Raw genomic sequence first — 22,556 nt, 5'->3', positions numbered from 1 at the left:
TGGGGATTCTTATCAGTTCGCTTCATCCCTACTGACGATCAAGTTGCCGACATTTTAACCAAGCCGTTATCAAGTACTCGTTTTCTGTTACTAAGAAATCGTCTTCAACTCTGTACTCCGCTATCGGCTTGAGGGGGACTGTTAATATATATCTGCAAGCACATAATAGAGTTTTATTGTAATTAATATACTTCACTCTTATCATCATTTTTAGGGTTTTGTAATTAGAGTAAGACTAGGTGTCTTCCTGTATAAATTGATAACTCTCTGTAACTCTAATCACTGAGAAATACAATACTCAATTACAACCAGTATTTTATCATAACAGTAATATATATGTATACTGGAATTAAATATCACATTACATCTTTGAATAATAAAATATTAACACTATATAATTAATTGCTTAAAAAAACACTATATAATTAATTAAAAAATTATTGATTAATTTTTTATATAATTTTTTATTGATTATTTAAATATAACTTTACACCCTAAATTATAAAACCTAGACAAAAAAATACAAGCCCTAACTTCTACGAGCGATGTAACCCCCTTCATTTTTCATTACAAAAATAATTAAGATTTTCAAAATAAATTATCAGGTGGAGACATGTTTGAAGCCCTATTGCAGCATATTCTGATTTTATTTATACTATTCAAATATATTGTAATACATTGTGAATCAGTTATTTTCACATGAAAAAAGGAATTGCAATTTTAAATAAAGAAGTTATATTATACATTCTGTCGAACATAAAAAATATATTTATATAAAGAAGTTATATTATGGTTTACACATTATCCACATGTTGAGCCAATAATTTAATGCCACATCATTTATTTAGGTCTAAGTTTATAAATTTTTTTTTTTTTAGGATTTTAAGTTTATATTTAGGATATAAGGTTTAGGAGTTATTTTTTACCGGAAAATAATTCAGTGCAGTGCACGAAATGCATTATAACTTATAGATCCATAAAAATTAAGAACTTTTTAAAAATATATATTTTAAAATAAACAATAAACATACATATTTAAAATTTAACATGTGAAGTTGAGTGTAAAATTGAACAAAACATATACAAAATTACAATAGTTTCAAAATACCTTATTTTCCAAATCCCTAAATTTCATTGGAGTTTCAAAACTACCTATTTCCCAAATCCCAAAAATTACTCTCCAATCCAATATATTTTGCTGACTATAATGTGTTAATAATTAATTAGAGATACATACAGAAAGGTATTTGTAAACTACATGATAGAGTCCTAAGGCTTAATAAACTTCAAAATATAAAACCTAATTAATTGGACTAAGACTATACAGGACGAATAGATAAGCATAATGCTCGTTTAACTAGGTGAAGTCGGATGTCCGAACTAAGTTAGCACCCCGGGGCACAACAACCCAACGAATCCGAATTTATTAAAGAAAATAAAAGAGAAAAACGATATAAACAGTCCAATTTATATTAATATCTGACAAATTGTCGCTAGTAAATCTGAAATTTCTCTGTCTACAAAATATTAATTCTAACATTACACAATTTTAAACATGGAATTTACATATATATTTTCTTTCAATATATACTTTATCTCATATATATATATGACAATGGCTTATGGTGTGGCAAGGAGCTTATAGTGTGAAATAATAAAACTACATAGTTTTGATAAGGAATCTCAACACAAAAACACGCTAACCTAAAACGCGATTTCAACAGAAACACGCCTCCTTCCTCCCTCAGACAAAAAAGACGATTCAAACCTTCCTTCCTCACCATTATCGATCGATTTTCTTCTCCTCAGCTCACACAGATCAAGGATTTTATTATCTAGCTTCTTCACCAATTTTCTGAGATTTATTTGAACGAGGTTTTCAGTATTATAGATCAATTTCTAATCTGTATTGAGATTAAATATGGAATCCGAACACATACATACATTCTTCTACTAGGAATCACATATTGTTCCAACGGAATAAATTAATTGTTCCAACAGGATATATATATTGTTCCACTAGGAAACTTATACTGTTCCAACAGAATACATATATGTTGTTACACTAGCAATCTTAAATTGTTCCAACAGAAATAGTTAGATTCTTTTTAATTACTTTAATATGATTTAAATTTCTTTCCCATTGTAACATAATTTGTACTATGTTCCAATAGAATACACCTATTGTTCCAACATAATTTCTTTGCTACACTGAACACATATGATCTCATAAATTTTTTTGAATATAAAATGATATATACAAATTCTAAAGGTGGATGAAGTATACTTAGGGCATAAGACTAAAAACCGAGAAATGAGAATGCTACATAAAACTGGTTTTAGAGGGATATTTACACAAACCCATGAAATTACCATGATGCCAACACACGTTTTTTTAGAATTTCTATTTATTTACGAAATTGCCACAATCTTCATTCCTTGTCACACCATAAGGCTTGTCACACCATAAGAAATCTGTCACACCTGATCTCTTCCATATATATATATATAGTTTAGACGGAAACTTCTTCATATTTTCTTTTAATTGGATTATTTTCTTTTAATTGGATATTTTTATTATAGAAATTCATATTGAGAATAAATGTGTATTGGACTTTTCCTTGGAATATTAATAAATGGGTTGCTTACAAAAGGAATCTTACTTTAATTTATAACAACAAATTTATAGCTATTAATTACTTTAATTTCCATATCCAATTAAGAATTGATTGTCAATTCAGTTGAGGTGGAGTCATGTCATATAATGTAATTTGTCTTTAATTTTGAATATATGTACCATTGCAAATTATGAGGTGTAGAACATATTTAATTCCCTCCTCATGCATGTTCTGGTTTTATTTATACTAGTTAACTATATTGTCCTAAATTGTGAATCCTCACATGAATTTACAATGACAAAAAAAAGAAAAGTTCAGAATTTAATGTATTCAAATAAATGAGTAAGGACTTAATACATAGAAAAAAAAAAAAACATTTGTGAATTCATGCTTTGAGGAATATGCCAAAAATGTCATTGTATTGTATCTAGTAACAAATTGACAACAATTGCGAATTTTTCATGACAGATTACCTCAAACATTGCATTTTTTCCATTCTGAAATGTCGAACAAAAATATGGCAGTTCCTACATCAACAACACCAGAGCAAGATATTTTTCGTGGTTGTTCGAAAAACCTTCCAAATAGTGTTTGGGGCCAAACATTTGTTTCACTGTGCCCACACGATTCGGTGTATATATATAAAAGCTCTCACTCTTTTCAGTTAATTATATTATCTATAACACATTTGTGCATATTGTCCATTTGAATTCGAGGTCCATACAACACACGTTCATCATGCACCATGTATTTTAAGAATGTTTTTTTATTTTTATTATTATCTCTAATATATATATATATTAATTGCACAGGAATTGGAATCACACTCAAAAAGGTGGAAACAATGAAAGTAAAAGTGAAGAATATGTTACCTCACTCTACAAGAGAGTTGACAGAAAACATTCAATTTATTAATTTGTTATGTCGTCTTGGTGTATCCTACCATTTTGAAGATGAAATCAATGAAAAACTCGGTCACATTTTCACCATGCTTCCTAAACTCTTGGAAGATGATGACTATGACCTTTGTACTCTCGCAAATTTATTTCGAATCTTAAGACAATATGGTTACAAAATGACTTGCGGTAAGTGCTTACCAATGGCACATTTCCACAAGAACACACTATATATCCCCACATATTAATTTTTGTAAAAGCAGTATATTTTGACTTAATTATGAACCTCTTGAATTAGATGTCTTTAAGAAGTTCAAAGACGAAGCTGGAGAATTCAAGGAAGGTATCACGCATGATGTCAAAGGTATTCTAAACTCATACGAAGCATGTTTTTTGGCGATTCATGGCGAATATATATTAGATGAAGCCCTTGCTTTCACACGGAAACATTTGGAAAATTTAGCTGAAAACTCAAGTCCTCATCTTCAGAAACATATAAGGAATAGTTTGATGTGTGCATCCCACCGCACCATTGAAAGAATTGATGCTTTAAAATATATTTTGTTTTACGAAGAAGATGAATTTGCGGATCAAACTCTTTTAGAATTTGCCAAGTTGGATTACAATGGACTACAATTGCTTTATAGAAAAGGGTTATCTTTACTCTCGAGGTAAGTAAAATTGGATATTGGGATAAATTTACCACTATTATTTTATGGAGAAGTGCAGATATAGCCCTAATGTAAAAAAATTATAAAAGTTAGTTCTCAATGTTTACAACCATGAATAATTTTGGACCAACATAGTGATAAAGTCATCCTTTAGTGCTTTGGAGTGAATAAAATAAACCAAGACCATCTCGAATCAGTTAAATTAATTTTTACCTAGTATAAAATAACACCGTTTTGGTTTGGGTTGCTGAGAGAAAAACACAATGCCTTCGTAACTTTGTCTACTGGCACATGTAAAAGTCTCATTTATGGAAACCCAAAATTACTCCAAGTTGAACATATTAACCAGTTCTTATATTAGGAGTATATTTTCGCTTCTCCTATAAAATTAGGGGGAAATTTAGATCCCATCCATTGATATTTTCTATTTGTTTCTAGCCAAGTTAAAAAGTACTAGAGATTAAAAAGATTCATTTTATTTTTTAGTTGGTGGAAAAATTTAAATGCTGTGGAAAACCTTCCTTATGCAAGAGATAGACTTGTAGAGGGATATATGTGGGCACTCGGATCCAGTTTCGAGCCACAATACAGTATTTCTCGAATACTTGTATCCAAGTATGTGGCGTTGGTAACAATGTTGGACGATACTTATGATTCATATGGTACCATTGATGAACTCCGACTTCTCACAGCCGCACTACAAAGGTAACTTGTAAATAGATGGACAACTATATAGATCAAGTTCCTCTCTAACTATATTACAATACATAATTTGCATGTTATTTTTTTCAAAATGCAGGCCCACTAAAGAAGGCTATGATGAACTACCAGAACCTATGAAATTTATTTACCGGACTATTTTTGAATTAATAGAGAATGATGACAATCAAAGATGCTCTTGTAAAACAACTTTTGTTAGGGAAATGGTATATATATTATCTATTTATAAGTTAAATATAGGTATAATTTTTTAAAAGTGCCACTTGTTACCCACGTGCCATGTCAAGCCAATTTTTTTTTATTGAATTTAGGTGAAAATGACATATAGAAGAAACTCAAGGAAATGGTGGCGTGATTTCTTTTTAAGAATTGGAGCTATATATATATATTATAACTTATTAAATTATATATTAATGACCAGATGCTAGAGTTGGCGATAGCCTACAATTTGGAGACAATTTGGCAGAAAGAAAGAAAAGCGCTCTCCTTTAACGAGTATATGAAAAATGGAAAAGTTACAAGCGATTATGACATTCTTATATCAGCATTCATTCTTGGAGTTGAAAATATGGGTATGAAGGAAATTTTGTGGATACGAAATGATCCAAAAATTATTATTGGTGCCAAATTATATGCTCGTTTCCTCAATGACATTTCAAAGGTATGCTACTTTAATTAATTAATTTGATCATGTTTGAAAAAAAGGAAAAGTACAGTTAACCTCGATAAATGAATATTCGATAAAGTAATAACCTCGATTATATAATAAATTCTTCCGGTCCCGACTTGGGCCAATGGACTATAGTAATAACCTCGCTAAATGCATTAAGTAATAAAAAATATTTAAATCTTTAAGAGCCCAATGAAAATATAAAGTAATAATTATTAAATTATATATATATATATATATATATATATATATATATATATATATATATATACCAAAACCTTTTAATCAATCAACTAGAAGTCATTTTTTCTGAAAAAATGCATCTATAGTTGATTGTTTTTTCTTTCCACCTAAACCAAAATGAACATCATTCTTAACTTTTTGTAGTGCAAACACAACTTCTGGTATATTTTGCTCATGTTGTAGCAAGTAGTTGTTAAGGTGACCATTGCTTGAAATGCATCTTTCGACGATACATTTACGACAACACAACTATCATCTGGCTCTGGATCATTTCCATCATCATTGTTCATTATTGACTGGATAATTTCTTCGTCTGTAAGCGATTCCATAACTGCATCATTCTCGCTAGGATAGTTCAAAAGATGTTCGACATCCATCACATTTCTATAGCATAAATTAGAAATGACATCACTTAATCCTTGGATATCTTCATCTAATTGACCAACTTCTGATTCAGGAATATTAGCATCTTCTGAACGAATCTTGCAATTATTTGATTGATTTGTAATTATGCTAATGTGATAATTACAAATCAATCAAATAATATATTTCCTAAATAAGATAATTACATATCTAATTAATATTTATCGATAAATGAATAATTTATTAATTTATTGATAAATGAATAATTTAAACATTTATCGATAAATAAATAATCTCGCTTAATGAATATTTTTTCCGGTCCCAAGGATATGCATTTATAGAGGTTTTACTGTAGTAGGCTTTATACATAATTAGAGACCTAAATTTTTTAACTTTTATCAATTGTTTCATTTGTGTTTGTTATCGTTTTTTCTGCAGTTGTAATATGTGAGTTCTTGTAATTTTTTTCCAAATTTGGATCCTATTTGTTTCTGAGGTAGCTCGGGGGTCACAAAATAGTGAGGATGTTTTTGCTTCCGCCTCCAACTTTTACTAAAAACTACTTGTAGTTTTTAATCATTTAACACCTTCAACTTATCAATTTTAGGCTTACCATATTTATTGATTGGGAATATTTCAAATTTGACCAGACATGTAATGTGAATTTTATTTAAAATTTTGAATTCAACAAATAAGGATCTTAAAGGTCCAATAAGTTCAGAGTGACAAACGGTAAAAAGTTTTAGTTTAAGCTGGTGTTTGATAGCTTTTAAAAAAGGTAGCCTTTGATTGCTTTTAAATAAATACTAAATTGTAAGTGTCGAACATTACCAATGCTTAAAATATTAAATTATATAGATATTTGATTAATATTAAAAATAAATACTGAAGTTAAAAATATTAGTTTGATCATACTCAAGTTTAAAAATTTAAGTTAAATATAGATTTATATGAATAAGTGAATTTTTTTTACATATTTTTAGTTGTGTAATTAAACAAGCTAAAAGCTAATATGCATTTATGTATTAATTTTAAATGATATATGTTCTCAAATATTGTTTAAATGTGTGATAGGTTCAAGTATAAATATGGGTCAGTAAAACGTTACAAATTTAGATAGGGTTAATACACATATTTGCCTAGACCCGGCAAAGCGACACACGACCCGATGACACGACACGAACACGACATGCTTTTTTAGTGTTAGTGTTTAGGGTTTTATGACACGATACGAAAGTTGACACGACACGAAATGACACGTTAATTTTTGTGTCAACCCGAAAACACGAAACTGACACGGATATTGAAAATTATTGTTATATTCTCTCGTGCTTTTATGTCACTTTATTAATAAAGATAATAAAATTATAATTATTAATTGTAAATATTGATTTGAATTTCTTAAATTGTTATAAACACATTACATGACCCTCTAACATGATATTATCGAACTTTTCGATAATTATTGTTAACATACTAATCTAAAAATGATATAAAACGTTTCAAAACAGTACCATATATTTTTATATTTTTAAGAGTTATTATTAATATATATGCATAACAAAATTACATGTAACCCGAAAACACGACACGAAATCGACACTAACCCGAACAGGTTAACACGACTTTGACACGAAAGTTTTTGGGTTGGGTTTGGGTTTACTCTTTTGTGACACGAACCCGAAATGACACGACACGAACACGATACGAACACGATAATTGCCAGGTCTATATTTGCCCCTATGTTTTCGCGGAAAAACAGATTTACCCTTAAATCAAATAAACCCACAAAATTATCCCTGAATTTTCCATAAACCTGCAATTATACCCTAATCTGACGGAGCTGCTAAACGGCGATGACATCAAACCTTCTTGTCTCCAAAAAAAATTGGATGACGACAATCAAAATTCATTTGGTTTCTTATTGTTTTCTGTTGCTATTGCTTTTGGATTAATTAGGAGGTTTAGACGCCATTTTATTAGGTTGATTGAGCTTTTATGAAAATGAATTTTGACCAATTTGTTCTTCTAACTTGCTTTTAATCGAAATTGAATGTGCATATTTTTTTCTGTTTGTGATTGATTGTTCTTTTCTGAAGTTTTTCTAGAGATAAGAAGGTTTGATGTCATCACCGTTTAGCAGCTCCGTCAGATTAGGGTATAATTGCAGGTTTATAGAAAATTCAGGGATAGTTTTGTGGGTTTATTTGATTTAAGGGCAAATCTGTTTTTCTGAGAAAACACAAAGGCAAATATGTGTATTATACCAATTTAGATATTTAATTAAATATTAAGCCAAAAGTGATAAAAATTGTTTTTTTTTCTTTGAAGAATGAGACAAATAGAGGAGACTTTCCTAAAGCTATTGATTGTTATACAATACAATATGGTGTGTCACAAGATGAGGCTACCCAAGCCATCTTAAAAATACTTGAAAATAAATGGAAAGAAATGAATGAAGATTTAGTGAAGCCAACTACTGTACCAAGGATGTTGCTTGATAAGCTATGGGAAATTGCGGAAATACATCTTAACCTTTATTAAATCTCAGGAGCTCAAAATATATAGTACAAACAGAGTTAGAAAGGAAGAAGGAGTCTATCAGATAGGAATACGTATTTGACTAGGAGACTATGAGATATATACATATTTGACTAGGAGACTATTAGTAGGAATACGACTAAATATATTATACAGAAATTATATTCCTAATACTCCCCCTCAAGTTGGAGCATGCAGATCACAAATACCCAACTTGCGTAATAAGTAATAGAATTGTTGTCGCCCCAGAGCTTTTGTCAAAATATCCGCCAATTGATGACCTATAGGTACATACGAAGTAGTAATGTTGCCGGCCTGCAATTCATCCCGAACAAAGTGACAGTCAGCTTCAATATGTTTTGTACGGTCATGAAAGACTGGATTTGCCGCGATATGAATAGCAGCCTGACTGTCATAAAATAATCGCATAGGACGGGAATGATGAACCCCAAGAGATCTCAACAAAGACTTCAACCATTTTAACTCACAAGCGGTGACAGCCATGGCACGATACTCAGCTTCCGCAGAAGAACGAGATACAGTAGGTTGTTTTTTAGTCTTCTAGGAAATAGGAGATGTCCCAAGCAGCACAAAATAACCAATCAAAGAGCGTCTAGTTAATGGGCAAGCAGCCCAATCACTGTCACAAAAGGCATTTAAGCGCAAATCATTGCATTTGCGAAGCAAGATACCCTGTCCTGGACTTCCTTTTAAATACCGCAATACACGAAGAGCAGCATCCCAATGTTCAACCTTAGGGTTGCTTAGAAATTGAGCAAGAGTATGTACAAAATAACTAAAATCAGGCCTAGTGATAGTCAAATAGACCAAGCGTCCAACAAGACGCCTATATTGTGCAGGATCAGGCATAGAAGGACCATCTGCAGTAGCAAGATGATGGTTTTGCTCCATTGGAGTATCGATAGGCTTACAACCCAACATACCAGCCTCTGTAAGAACATTAAGAGTATACTTACGTTGGGAGAGAAAAAGACCCTCAGCCCCACGAGCTACCTCAATACCAAGAAAGTACTTCAAAGCGCCAAGATCTTTCATATGAAAACACTTACTAAGGTATTCCTTCAATTGGGTGATAGCAGTATGAGAGGACCCTGCAACAATAAGATCATCTACATAAACCAGAACATGAAGAGCAACATTTTCGTTAGAGTAACTAAACAAGGAGTAGTCAGCATAAGATTGTTTGAAGCCAAAATGCTTCAAGGCGGTGGACAATTTTGCAAACCAATTCCTCGGTGCTTGACGCAATCCATATAAAGATTTGCGCAATCGTAAGACCTTCCCAGGTGTAGGACTCGAATAACCAGGAGGTAACTTCATATATACCTCTTCCTCTAAATCTCCATGAAGGAACACATTATGGACATCCATTTGATGAAGTTCCCACTTAAGAGCACTTGCCACAGCAAGAAAAATGCGCACAGTACCCATCTTTGCTACGGGTGCAAATGTCTCATGAACATCAATACCTGCAACTTGGCGATTTCCAAACACAACAAGTCGCGCTTTGAGGCGCTCAATAGATCCATCAGATTTAAACTTCACTTTATAAACCCATTGACAACCAAGAGCTCTCTTACCATAAGGCAACTCTTCTAAGACCCCGTCACACTGCACCCCCCGCTCCAATCAGGTTCCTCAAAGTGCGGTCCTGATTAACACATAGCTTGTCAGTGAAAAGAACAGTATAACATTGTTTTTCAAGTAACTGAGACACTGACAGCAAATTACAGGTAAGGGAAGGAACAAATAAAACATTATGTAACATCAAATTTTGGCTCAAGCGAATTGTTCCCTCCTTTGTAGCAGTAGTGTGTTTACCGTTCGGTAAGCCAACAATAGAATCCGGAATATCAATTATATCAAGGAATAATTTAATGTTACCTGTCATGTGGTTAGACGCGCCAGAATTAATAATCCAATAGTCAGCAGACTTCTTACCATTTAAATGTTCATTATTGGACTTAGCACCATTAACAGCAGACATGAGTTGAACGAATTGAGAATCATTGAGAGTCGAAACACTTTGGCGATCAGACTCACTAAATGGTTGCTGTGAAGAGGAAGCAGCACTAGTCTGTGTACCTGTATTGCCTACAAAACCACCACGATCGCGACCACCACGCCCACCAGAGCGTCCACCGCGACCCCAGTGCGTCCGCCACGCTTGCCAACCCACCAATATGGATAGCCATGAAGCTTGAAACAACGCTCCTTTTCATGCCCCTTCTCACCACAATGTAAACAAACTCGTGGCTCGTCTCCCGTGGTAGTCTTTCCAGAAGCAACAAGACGACCACCAGTCGAACCACTTGCTGCAAAACCAACATTGTTAGGTCGAGCCTCATGGGCCTCGACCACAGTATGATGGCGCTCATCAGTAGCCACCTTAGCATAAGCATAATTCAAAGAGGGCAAGGGGTCCATCATCAAGAGACCCGAAACAACAGCACTATATTTTCGAGCATCAAGGCCAATAAGGAACTGATGTAATTTCTCAGTTTCATGAATTTTGACATACTCCGCAGAAGCAGAACATGAACAATTAGGTGTTTTAACATAGCTAGCCAATTCATCACATAACTGTTTTAAATCACTATAATAATCAACAAGAGGTCGACCACGCTGTTTGCAATCAACAATTTGATTTTTAATTTCATAAATACGAGGACCATTCCCAAGAGAGAAACGATCACGAAGATCATCCCACATAGTTTTAACATTATCAGGCAAAGAAACAGTAGAGCGAATTGAAGCATACAAAGTATTATAAACCCAAGCAACAAGCATAGAGTTCACAATACCCCATTGTTCATAATCCTCAGATGTTGGTGCTGGTTCATTGATGGTGCCATCAATAAACCCCAATTTGTTCTTGGCTTTCAGATTATTGCGGAGAGATCTCACCCACTGGTCGTAGTTGTTACCCTTGAGCAGAATAGTGCTGATCACCGTACCCGTACCCTCAGAATGATGAAGATAATATTTAGAGAAAGGTTCATAACGAGGCTGTGTAGGGGGCGGTGTAGATTTCTTGTCTGCCATGGCAGGCAAAGAACAAAGATGAAGAACAGAGGATCGATAAAAAAATTCTAAACTTTAGAATTCTCTGATACCATGATAAGCTATGGGAAATTGCGGAAATACATCTTAACCTTTATTAAATCTCAGGAGCTCAAAATATATAGTACAAACAGAGTTAGAAAGGAAGAAGGAGTCTATCAGATAGGAATACGTATTTGACTAGGAGACTATCAGATATATACATATTTGACTAGGAGACTATTAGTAGGAATACGACTAAATATATTATACAGAAATTATATTCCTAATATTGCTCAAGTACACTTTCAATTATGCTCTCACCAGCATGCTTTTTTGTTCAAACCAAGACACCGATTTGTATACTTATGCACACAACATGAAACCACTTATCACATCATTGTTGATTAATCCACTTCCAATGTAATATGAACATTGTTTATATGATGTAATCCTTACTCGTTTTGTGATGTTTCTTCAATAAGTGTAATGGTCATTATCGTTTATCATCTTATTTCATTAAGCCACTTTATTATTGTTCCCATATTCTTTTTCTACTCTCTCTTACAACTTAAATTTTTCCTAAAAAATAAAATAAGCTAGAATAATATAGATCAACGTTGTATTAGAATATTAGTTGTACTGATATGAATTTGAAACAATGTTGGTAGTTTTGATCTTGAAGAAGTAAAGAAATGAATCTTCTCTAGCTAAATTAAAAGGAAATAACCTTAAGAAAGCTTGAAACCATAGCCTCTAATGAAGAAAAATGTATTTGATTCATAATACCTCCCAATGCACGATTAACATAACTTAAAGACTTATGGTAAAATAGTTAGAAATAAACTAATGGTAAACTAGAAAATAGGCTAAACAACAAAATAATAAATAGGCAGTGACATAACGGTAAATAGAACATAATTAAAAAATGGCAGAATTTATCAAAACTTGCTTATCAAGTTATTCTACACGTCGTGTGGAAAAGTGACACACTATGTGGACTGAAATTCTGATAATCCACACGTTGTTTTGCCAAATCCACATGACTTGTGAATTAACCAAAAGAAACATAAACTCGAATTGATGGACGCACATAGTGTTGGCTTTTTCAGACATCGAGTGGGTGCCTTAGCCACTCTTCATTGTGATGTTCAAAATCCACAAAATGTGTGGCATGTTCTCACATGTTGTGTGAGCCCTATTTTGGTGATTGATTAGAATTCAACTCAAGCTAATTCTCGAGTCTCTCAACTAAGGGATAATTGCACCCTATCATTAATTAAGTAATTAACCTCATTTAGTTCAGGTATCGAATCCATGAGATTTATACCCAAAAGTATCAAACTACTCGGTTTTACAATATGATCTAAGTGATGATTACTTTGGTTTGGTGTATGGTAACTATTATAAACTACTCCTAAGATATATGTGAGAAATATTTTAGCTTACAAGCCCTTATGTGATGATATAACACGTTGACCTTGTGACATGTCGTGTGGGATCTTAGACAAGGGGAGAGTTGACTTTGTTGACTGTCAGTCTCCGCCGATCGTGTCTACTTTGACTTCACACACCGTGTTGACACTTCTGCATGCCATGTGGGATGTTTTAAGGCCATTTTTTCTTTCTTTCAGACGGCGTGTGGTAAGCCCTTTTGGTCTTTTCTCATTTCCTCACGTTTTATTATGTGTTCATATAGCTTGTAAAATATGACCATTGAACCCGAGATTAATCAAATTATTTATTTATAATAAAAGGGACTAAAAATGACCAAAATTAGCTAAAAGTGCATAATTTATTATTTTTGTTATTTTATTAAAATATGCATGAAATTAGTTATTAAACTTAATTATTTTCTCAAGAATGAACCGGGGATTATTTCAAAAGATAGGAATAAAAAATCTCTATCAACCTCCTCGGACTTAAATTTTTACTTATCCTCAAGTAAATATATTCGAAAGACAAAGGATGGATAAACAAACCTCCTTGATTTAACTCGGTACAAATTTCCGAAAGTGACAATTTTTTATGAGGCTCCTATGAGCACCAGTGGGAATGGAAAGGTTGCCAAATTCCATGTTGAAGTTTCATTGCTTAATCTTAATAGGCAATATTGAAAAAAATGATTATCTACGGAAAAGTCTATTGCACCTCACCAACGGTAGTCTACTTAATCACATAAATTTTTGAGTGGCTCGATGTTTACTCTTTTCTTTATACTCACTCGACGTCATAATTGACTTTGCACATTTATCTGAGTACCTCCATTTTTTTACAGTTGAAACAATATAAAAATTATCTCGTATTGGGGTTTTAATGAGATTAAGGCTTTCGAATGGAGGTTAGAGGTTATTTGTTAGATACAAGTGTGACCCCTAATTTGAGGGTGATGAACTGAAATTGCTCGAAAGAGTTTGAAAATGCTAAAAACTCTCTTTTTCTACTTATTTTATTTATTTCGAGAGTGGCACAAAAGCTAGTCTAGTGGCGGTGTTGTACTTTTGCTAGTAAATTTTGGCTTTCTTAGCAATTAGTGCCGTTATTTGAAACTTTGTGGATGGTTTTGATGTTAATGGGTGTACGAAAAACAATTGGTTAGTAGGTTCAATGTGGGTTTTCCAAGGATTACGTGAACCAATAAATAAAAATTTTAAGAAGATATTAGCCTAATTGATTTTATTTTATCTTCTATATGATGTTATGTTGAAATAGACAGATTAACTCGGTATTTGGTGCAAACTATATGACTCGAATTAAGTAAAAGCTCTCGAAGATTGTGAAACAACATAGAATTTATATATACCGAGATTTAATTAATAAAATAGCTTGTGAATTTGGACTATTTAATCTGTTCATATATCAGGTGTGAATTCCGACGTACCATAAGGAACCCAATTTCAGAATTGAGATTTAATATTTTACAATTGACATGAGCCTTCGTATTGAACTATTTATTTTAAGGGTAAATAACTGAAGTTTATTTTAGAAGAAGTTAATTCGAAAGCAACGATCATTCTTGAGCTTTTATTTTTATTTTATTTATTTTTTTGTGGTTTTTATTTTTTATTATATATATATATATATATATATATATATATATATAACATACCTATATTTATATTTTTTTAATTCCCCCCTTTATTTTTCTCACACATCACGTTGGGAATTCCATACGCCGTGTGGCTTGAGAAGCAGAGTTTCTGTTTATTAGGGGCTAGTTTACACGGCATGTGGATGACTCCACAGGTCGTGTGAACCGGCTTCACACGTATAACAAACTAATAACGATATGAAAACATATTTATATATATCAAATGAGAGATGGAAATACACGAAACAAAACTTGCAAAACACTTAAAACTCAAGAACACATGCACAAAATGCGATGGTGTCGCTACCTCACCGCACAACAAAAATATACAAAATCCCAAAAAGTACATAAACTAAAAACAAGTGAAAGAGGGTTGAGCACTCCCTTAGTTTTGTGGCGGATGTGGTGGCTTTGTGAACCATGTTTGGCGTTATACATCTAGGCGAAGTAATCAAAATTTGCATAATGAGCATTCTCGACCTCTTGCTGTCGTACTATGGCATTTTGCTCTCAGATGATGGTTTCTTGTCCAATGAGCCACTAGTACAAAAAAAGACCTTTAGCAACGCTTTTTTTTTTTTTTTGCCTTTAGGGTCGAATTTAAAACCATTGCCAATGATAGCGACTCCATTGCCTTGCGTCGGTTGTTAAACAAACGCCAAATGTCTTACTTTTTACATCAGCTTTAACTAAAACCGTTGCCAATGAACGTCCAAGCATCAATTTCTAATAAAAACGGATGCCAAAGGTATGATTTTTAGCAACAGTGTAGCTAAAAAAACCGATCCCAAAAATATGATCTTTGGTAATGGTTTACAAAAAAAAAAAAAAAAAACCTGATGCCAAAGATCTTACCTTTGGCATCGGTTTTAGTCAAAAAACGATGCAAAGACCAAAAGCTAGTTGGAACTACATTATTATTACTATTATTAAATTGCAAATCAGGAACAAAGTTAAGCCTCTCAATCTTCACAGAACTGCTTTCTTCATATTTATTGTGACAAACAAGATTGTAAAAGACGCTAGATGCTAGTTGGATGGATATGGCCTTTTGGAGATTAATCGTGATTAATCGATTTGTATTATTTGATTTTTATTAAATAAAGTATTATATATATGCATTAATATATGAATTATACAATGTAAAAATAATAATATAACATATTTAGGATAAAAAAATCATAAATATTTTAATAAAAACATAACAAATAATTTATCAATAAAATAACATTTATAACAAAATGTGTTCGGGGGTTGTTTTCTGGGGGTTCCAATCTTGTTGGGATATCTCGGACCTCCTTTTCCCCTTCCTCTACCTTTTAATAAAAAAAAAATAAAAATAATATTCTTAAAAATACATTTGATAGTTTATGTTTTTTTTTAGTTTTTTGTTATTTTTTTTATTGGAAGTGGGGGACAAAGGAAGAAGATCTAGGAATCCCAACAAGGTTGGCATCACCTAAGCCTCCAAACCCAACCCCGAATATATTAAAAGATAGAAAAAGTCACAAAAAGTCAACAGAATGAAAGAAACAACCCACAAACTAAGCGAACCGATAAAAGGCTCGTCCGTTAAAATTGTCCCAAAGAAAGTTAGAACAAAAATTCAGAAAAGAGCCCCACCACATAGCATCAGAGCAAGTCTTACCAAAGTTTGTTATTTAAAATTTTTAAAAAATTGACATTAAATTTAAGCACCAATTTTTTACAAAGGAGTTGTTGGAGCTGCCTCGACCGGTTTAGAACCGCTTGAGACGGTCTAGGAGACGAAAAATCGGTCAACCGATTTATACCGCCCGACTAGTGAAAATTAGGATAGTGTTTTAAAAATATCTGTCTAGGCACCGCCTTGGCCGAAATTTAGCAACCTAATGTATAGTTGGTTTTAGGCTACAAAATTATGAAAGTTGTTGGAACCAATGAAACAAAGCAAACTCACAAGCATTTTAGTGATGGCAATCTTAATATTTTTACTAGAGCTGTTGCGCTTAAGTTATTTTCCCTTAAGTCCAGCAGCTGTTCTCCAATTCTTCAGGAATGGTGCCAGCGAAAACAGTTTTTACTGAGCACGATGTAAAGAAGACATAGCAAAAAGATAAAATCAAATTAGTTTTTTCAGTGCTACAGATAGGTGTCTACAAAAGAATCTTTACAAATCTGGGCAGATGATACGCTATAATGACATCTTCAAATACAAATCTGTTCCATTTACATTCAAAATCACAAAATAGAAATTAAACTATCGAGCACTGTACATTTAGATTCGCATTTGGTACACATTTTTTTGGATAGAAATTGGGAGTGGCCCAAGAACTGACAAACCCCCAATATATAAATATAAAAGAAAAAAGTGAGTGTTCGAACAAGAGAAGAGGAAGGAGAACAAACAAAAGAAGGGGAGGAGAAAAGATAGGAAAAGTCAAGAAAAACACAATTGTGAAATACTACAAATGTCATCATTGATAAACCTGTTGTGGCAAAAAGCACGAGCTGAAGGCCACCAATTGATCACGGAGGAAGAGACTCCAAATTTTGCCAATGCATCAGCAACTTTATTTCCTTCCTTAAAGATGTGAGAAAAGATAATGTTCATTGTAGAGCAAATGTTGAGACAATGCAACCACTCTTGTCGAATACTCCGAGGAACATCCATGTAGCGGTATCTAAGCAGATTAACTATATACATTGAGTCTGACTCAACCCAAAGTTGATGCCAATTTTTCTCCCAAACAAGTTGAATTGTGAAAATAACGGCTCTCAATTCAGCCAAATAAGCAAAAGAAGGAGGGGTAGAAAAAGCAAAACAACCTTTAGGAAAGTCTCGATAGTTGCGAAAAATACCTCATGCTTCTGCCTCGCCAGAAGTGCCAAAAGTAGATCCGTCCACATTGACTTTAAACCAGCATGGAGGAGTTTTAAGCCAATGGATCGGAATAATGTTGGGAGCAGGAGGAGGCATAGGAGAAGCCAGAATGCGCGAAAAGATAGCAGCATGTCACGTCCGTGTCTAAATTTCTAAAATTTATATTTTGATATTAGTATATATTATAATTATTGGGTGTGTGAAGTTAATTTGGTGCTATAGGAAAAGTTTGGGGTTAATTTGATGGTTTTATGTGTAAATTAAAAGTTATGATAATTTTTAAAAGATTATATAAAGATGGAGGATCAAGCACGATATTTGCCAGTTCTAGATATATATCCAAGTGGATATAGGATGATCATCATCTTTGTTTTATTTTTCCTTTTTCTTTTCTTTTCTCCGCCTCTTCATCTTCTTCATCAATTTTCTCTGAACCGTTTCTCCACTGTTTCTTTGATTTACGGAGATTCGACCGTCCGAATCATTCGAAATTGAAACCATAGTATCCTTATGTATAGATCTAAATCCTAACCGAATAGTTTTTAAGTTTCGGCAGTGTTTGGAGGGAAACATCTTAGACATAATTTAGAGGAGAATTGAACGTGTGTGTTTTCCTCAAGTAGTAGCCAGGGTAAGTAACTATCAACTATATTTTGAGTTTTATGTATATAGATAAATATATATCAACGATTTTTCAGAAATTGATCTTTTAGGGTTATGCAGGAATTTCGTAAAACTAGAGTTTTTCATGATTTTGTTTTTTATTGTGAAATTACGGTTCAAATGAAGCTATTGATTATGCTTCTATGTGAATTTCAGATTTTACTTGATTATGTTGATTTAAGGATTAATTTGGTTGATTTACATATATACATATATGTTTTTGGTTTTAATATATATCTATATTGAACAAAATGAATTTGATGATTTCTTACGAATTGTTTTTGGATTGAGAAATCTGTTACGGTTATTGTTGTTATTATTTTGGATTGAAGTCCAAATATGATTTTTATGAGTTGTGATATTTTGACAGATAAAATGGTTTTGTCCATCTAGGATTGCCCGGGGCAGGAGTTGTAAGTTGTAAGACCATACCTAAGGGCGGTATGGCCAGAGGGCACGGCTGGTAGTCCTAACTGTTAGGCAAGGAATGAGATATAAATGAGATATATCGATATTGTTATGATTGATGTTATGATCTACATGGGTGGAATTCGATGATGGATACACATACACAAATTTTATGTTATGACCTTAAGTTTTGAGATTATTTTATAAGGTTTTGATGACTATCTTATAAACTTAAGTTTGAGTATATTTTATAAGGTTTTGATTAAATCCCTTTACAAATGTATATATGTAGCTATGTTAAGTAAAGTTGAGTTTTTATAGCTGATTGTTTCTTACTGAGATTTTTGTCTCACGTTTTTAAATGTTTTAATGTTTTTAGGTGAAAAAGTACAGGATATAGAGAAGGTTACCAACCGTTTAGGCGATGTTTGGAAGTTGGCTGCTTATTGTTAGAATTATTGTTAGAACTTTGGTATTTCAAGTGTAATATAATGGAGTTGGTAAATATATGATGAGGTCCTCGAATGACTAATGTAATAGGAATATGAATTATTTTAGAATATATATTGGAGAGGAATGCCAAAATAAATAAATAAATAAATATGTTATTATGATATATGGATAAATTGGAGACTCCTAAGTATTGATTATGATCTTTCTATTTCACGCCCGATGCCGATTGAGGTCGTTTACGGTCGGGTGTGACAGTTTGGTATCAGAGATCTAGGTTAAATTCTTCGGACCTAAGGTTGATAGTAATTGAGGAATATCAATATTTGGTACTACCTAAGAAATATCGATAGGAATTGAGGCATATGAATATTTGGTGATAGCTAAGAAATAATCGATAGTAATTGAGGAATATAGATATGTGGTAAAAGCTAAGAAATAATTTGGAATTTTTCGAGGATTGAGTAACTAGCTAATGAAGTGTAAAAATGAGATTTGGTGGTTAGCAATATCTAGGTGTATGAAAAATAGTAAATTATTTGATATTTGGTGAAATGGGTTATGAGAAAGTCATAACTTTGAGCTATAGATATAGAGAATTGTCTATATAGGTGCTGCTGGAAAATCAGATTCGTACCTGAATTTTGTGATGCATTTTTCGACCAGATATAGGCTGAATCTGTCATAGAGTCCTAAATGAAAGTTCTTTATTTTTATCTTACGTTTCTAGGGGTTTCTGAATCGTCTTATTCGGACTCCGTATGAAGAAGTTGGGCTATAAACGGAATATGTAGGTCATTTTAGCTTTAAATCAGAATTTGGTTTTTCTTTTGATTTTTCGCCTTAGTATGACTTGGAATTGATATTTGAGAGTTTAATATTTAGCTTAAAAATATACGTATCTCGGATGTGAAGTAAGGTTAGGAGACTTTGAAATGATATGATGAGTTTTGAAGTTAATATATATGTGATTAAGAAAGCGAAAATGTGGAGATTTCAATTAATTGTTTTGGAGGTTGATTATAAATTGGAGATTATGATAGCAGTTTAACAAGTTATGGAATCTTACTTTGAATAAATGATATCTGAATTCAAATGCAGATCTATTGTTGAACTTTATCGGTTTTAAGTTTAGAATTATTGAGAGTTATATAAACAATGTTTAGAGAGATACCGATGTTAATGATCAATGAAAAGTAAAGTGGGAGAATATATTAGAGTTTATGATTTGATGATTACGTATGAAAATTTGGTAAGCTTAAATAGTGTTTGAGGAAATAATTAAGATATGAATTTTGAGGACAAATTTTTCTGATCTTAAGCACAGTTTGAGGTAGGAAATTAAGAGATAAATATGATATAAGAGGATATATATGTTGATAATTGAAATTTTGTCGTACATATATTGTTAATAGAAGTTATTTTTAGTTGAAGTTTGTGTGATTATGGTTTAAGTTTATATAAGGATCAAATTGAGTGTTTATAGGTCAAATAAGAAAATCGAATTATATTATAGATTTATTGACTTTTATGGGTGTAAAGATATTATTTGGAGTTTTGAGAAAAAAAACATTGATTGGCGTAATTTATGTACCCTATATTCCTTGACTATATAGTTTGGAGAGATGGTTGAAGTTTATTTGGTTGGATTAATGGTATATATGGCGGTGAGTAAAAAAAATAATTCAATTGAATTTGAGGAAATAATGGGAAAATGTCAAGAGTGATATTGATATTAAGATTTTACGGAAATGAGTCTTATTGATAGTAAATTGTATTATAATAACAGGGTTTATATTTGATTGATGATGCTAATTAATGATACGAAACATGATTGAAGTGAAAAATTATAGATATAAGTATTATTATTATGATGAAGTAAGATTATATGCTGATGCAAATCAATGATTCAGATTATTTAAAGGTCAAGGAAAAATATAATATCATATATATTAGCGGTTTAAAAGTGATATTTTTGAAGTCTATAGAACTTGGAGATAGATGAAATATATTTGATATATATGCAATTGATGGAATCAATTGTGATTTAAATCTATTAAAGTGATATTTGGTTTAAGGATACGAAGATATGAATATAAAGTTTATCATATTATATACAATTGAATATATGATATTTGAAGTTTTATTGTGGATTTATTGGTGATGGAATTAACTAGGTTGAAGTTTAGAGTTACTAAGAGTTATATTGATATTGACAAATCGTGGAGTTAATGGAAGAAAACATTAGAATTTGTGGTCTTATGATGATTATGAGGAATCTTGATGATTTGAAATAACTTCGTTAGCTTGAAAATCGTTTCGGAAGGAAATTAAGATAGAGTAGAGAATATGAATTTCGTGGACGAAATTTCTTAAGGTGGGGAGAATTGTCACGTCCGTGTCTAAATTTCTAAAATTTATATTTTGATATTAGTATATATTATAATTATTGGGTGTGTGAAGTTAATTTGGTGCTATAGGAAAAGTTTGGGGTTAATTTGATGGCTTTATGTGTAAATTAAAAGTTATGATAATTTTTAAAAGATTATATAAAGATGGAGGATCAAACACGATATTTGCCAATTTGAGATATATATCCCAAAAGGATATAGGATGATCATCATCTTTGCTTTATTTTTCCTTTTTCTTTTCTTTTCTCCGCCTCTTCATCTTCTCCATCAATTTTCTCTGAATCGTTTCTCCACTGTTTCTTTGATTTACGGAGATTCGATCGTCCGAATCACTCGAAATTGAAACCATAGTATCTTTATGTATAGATCTAAATCCTAACCGAAGAGTTTTTAAGTTTCAGCAGTGTTTGGAGGGAAACATCTTAGACATAATTTAGAGGAGAATTGAACGTGTGTGTTTTCCTCAATTAGTAGCCAAGGTAAGTAATTATCAACTATATTTTGAGTTTTATGTATATAGATAAATATATATCAATGATTTTTCAGAAATTGATCTTTTAGGCTTATGTAGGAATTTTGTAAAATTAGGGTTTTTCATGATTTTGTTTTTTATTGTGAAATTACTGTTCAAATGAAGCTATTGATTATGCTTCTATGTGAATTTCAGATTTTACTTGATTATGTTGATTTAAGGCTTAATTTGGTTGATTTACATATATACATATATGTTTTTGGTTTTAATATATATCTATATTGAACAAAATGAATTTGATGATTTCTTACGAATTGTTTTTGGATTGAGAAATCTGTTGCGGTTATTGTTGTTATTATTTTGGATTGAAGTCCAAATATGATTTTTATGAGTTGTGATATTTTGACAGATAA

This window comes from Euphorbia lathyris, chromosome 8 (assembly GCF_963576675.1).
Source record: "Euphorbia lathyris chromosome 8, ddEupLath1.1, whole genome shotgun sequence".
In the NCBI taxonomy this organism is placed as follows: Eukaryota; Viridiplantae; Streptophyta; class Magnoliopsida; order Malpighiales; family Euphorbiaceae; genus Euphorbia; species Euphorbia lathyris.
Note: the sequence above shows the minus strand (reverse complement) of the source record.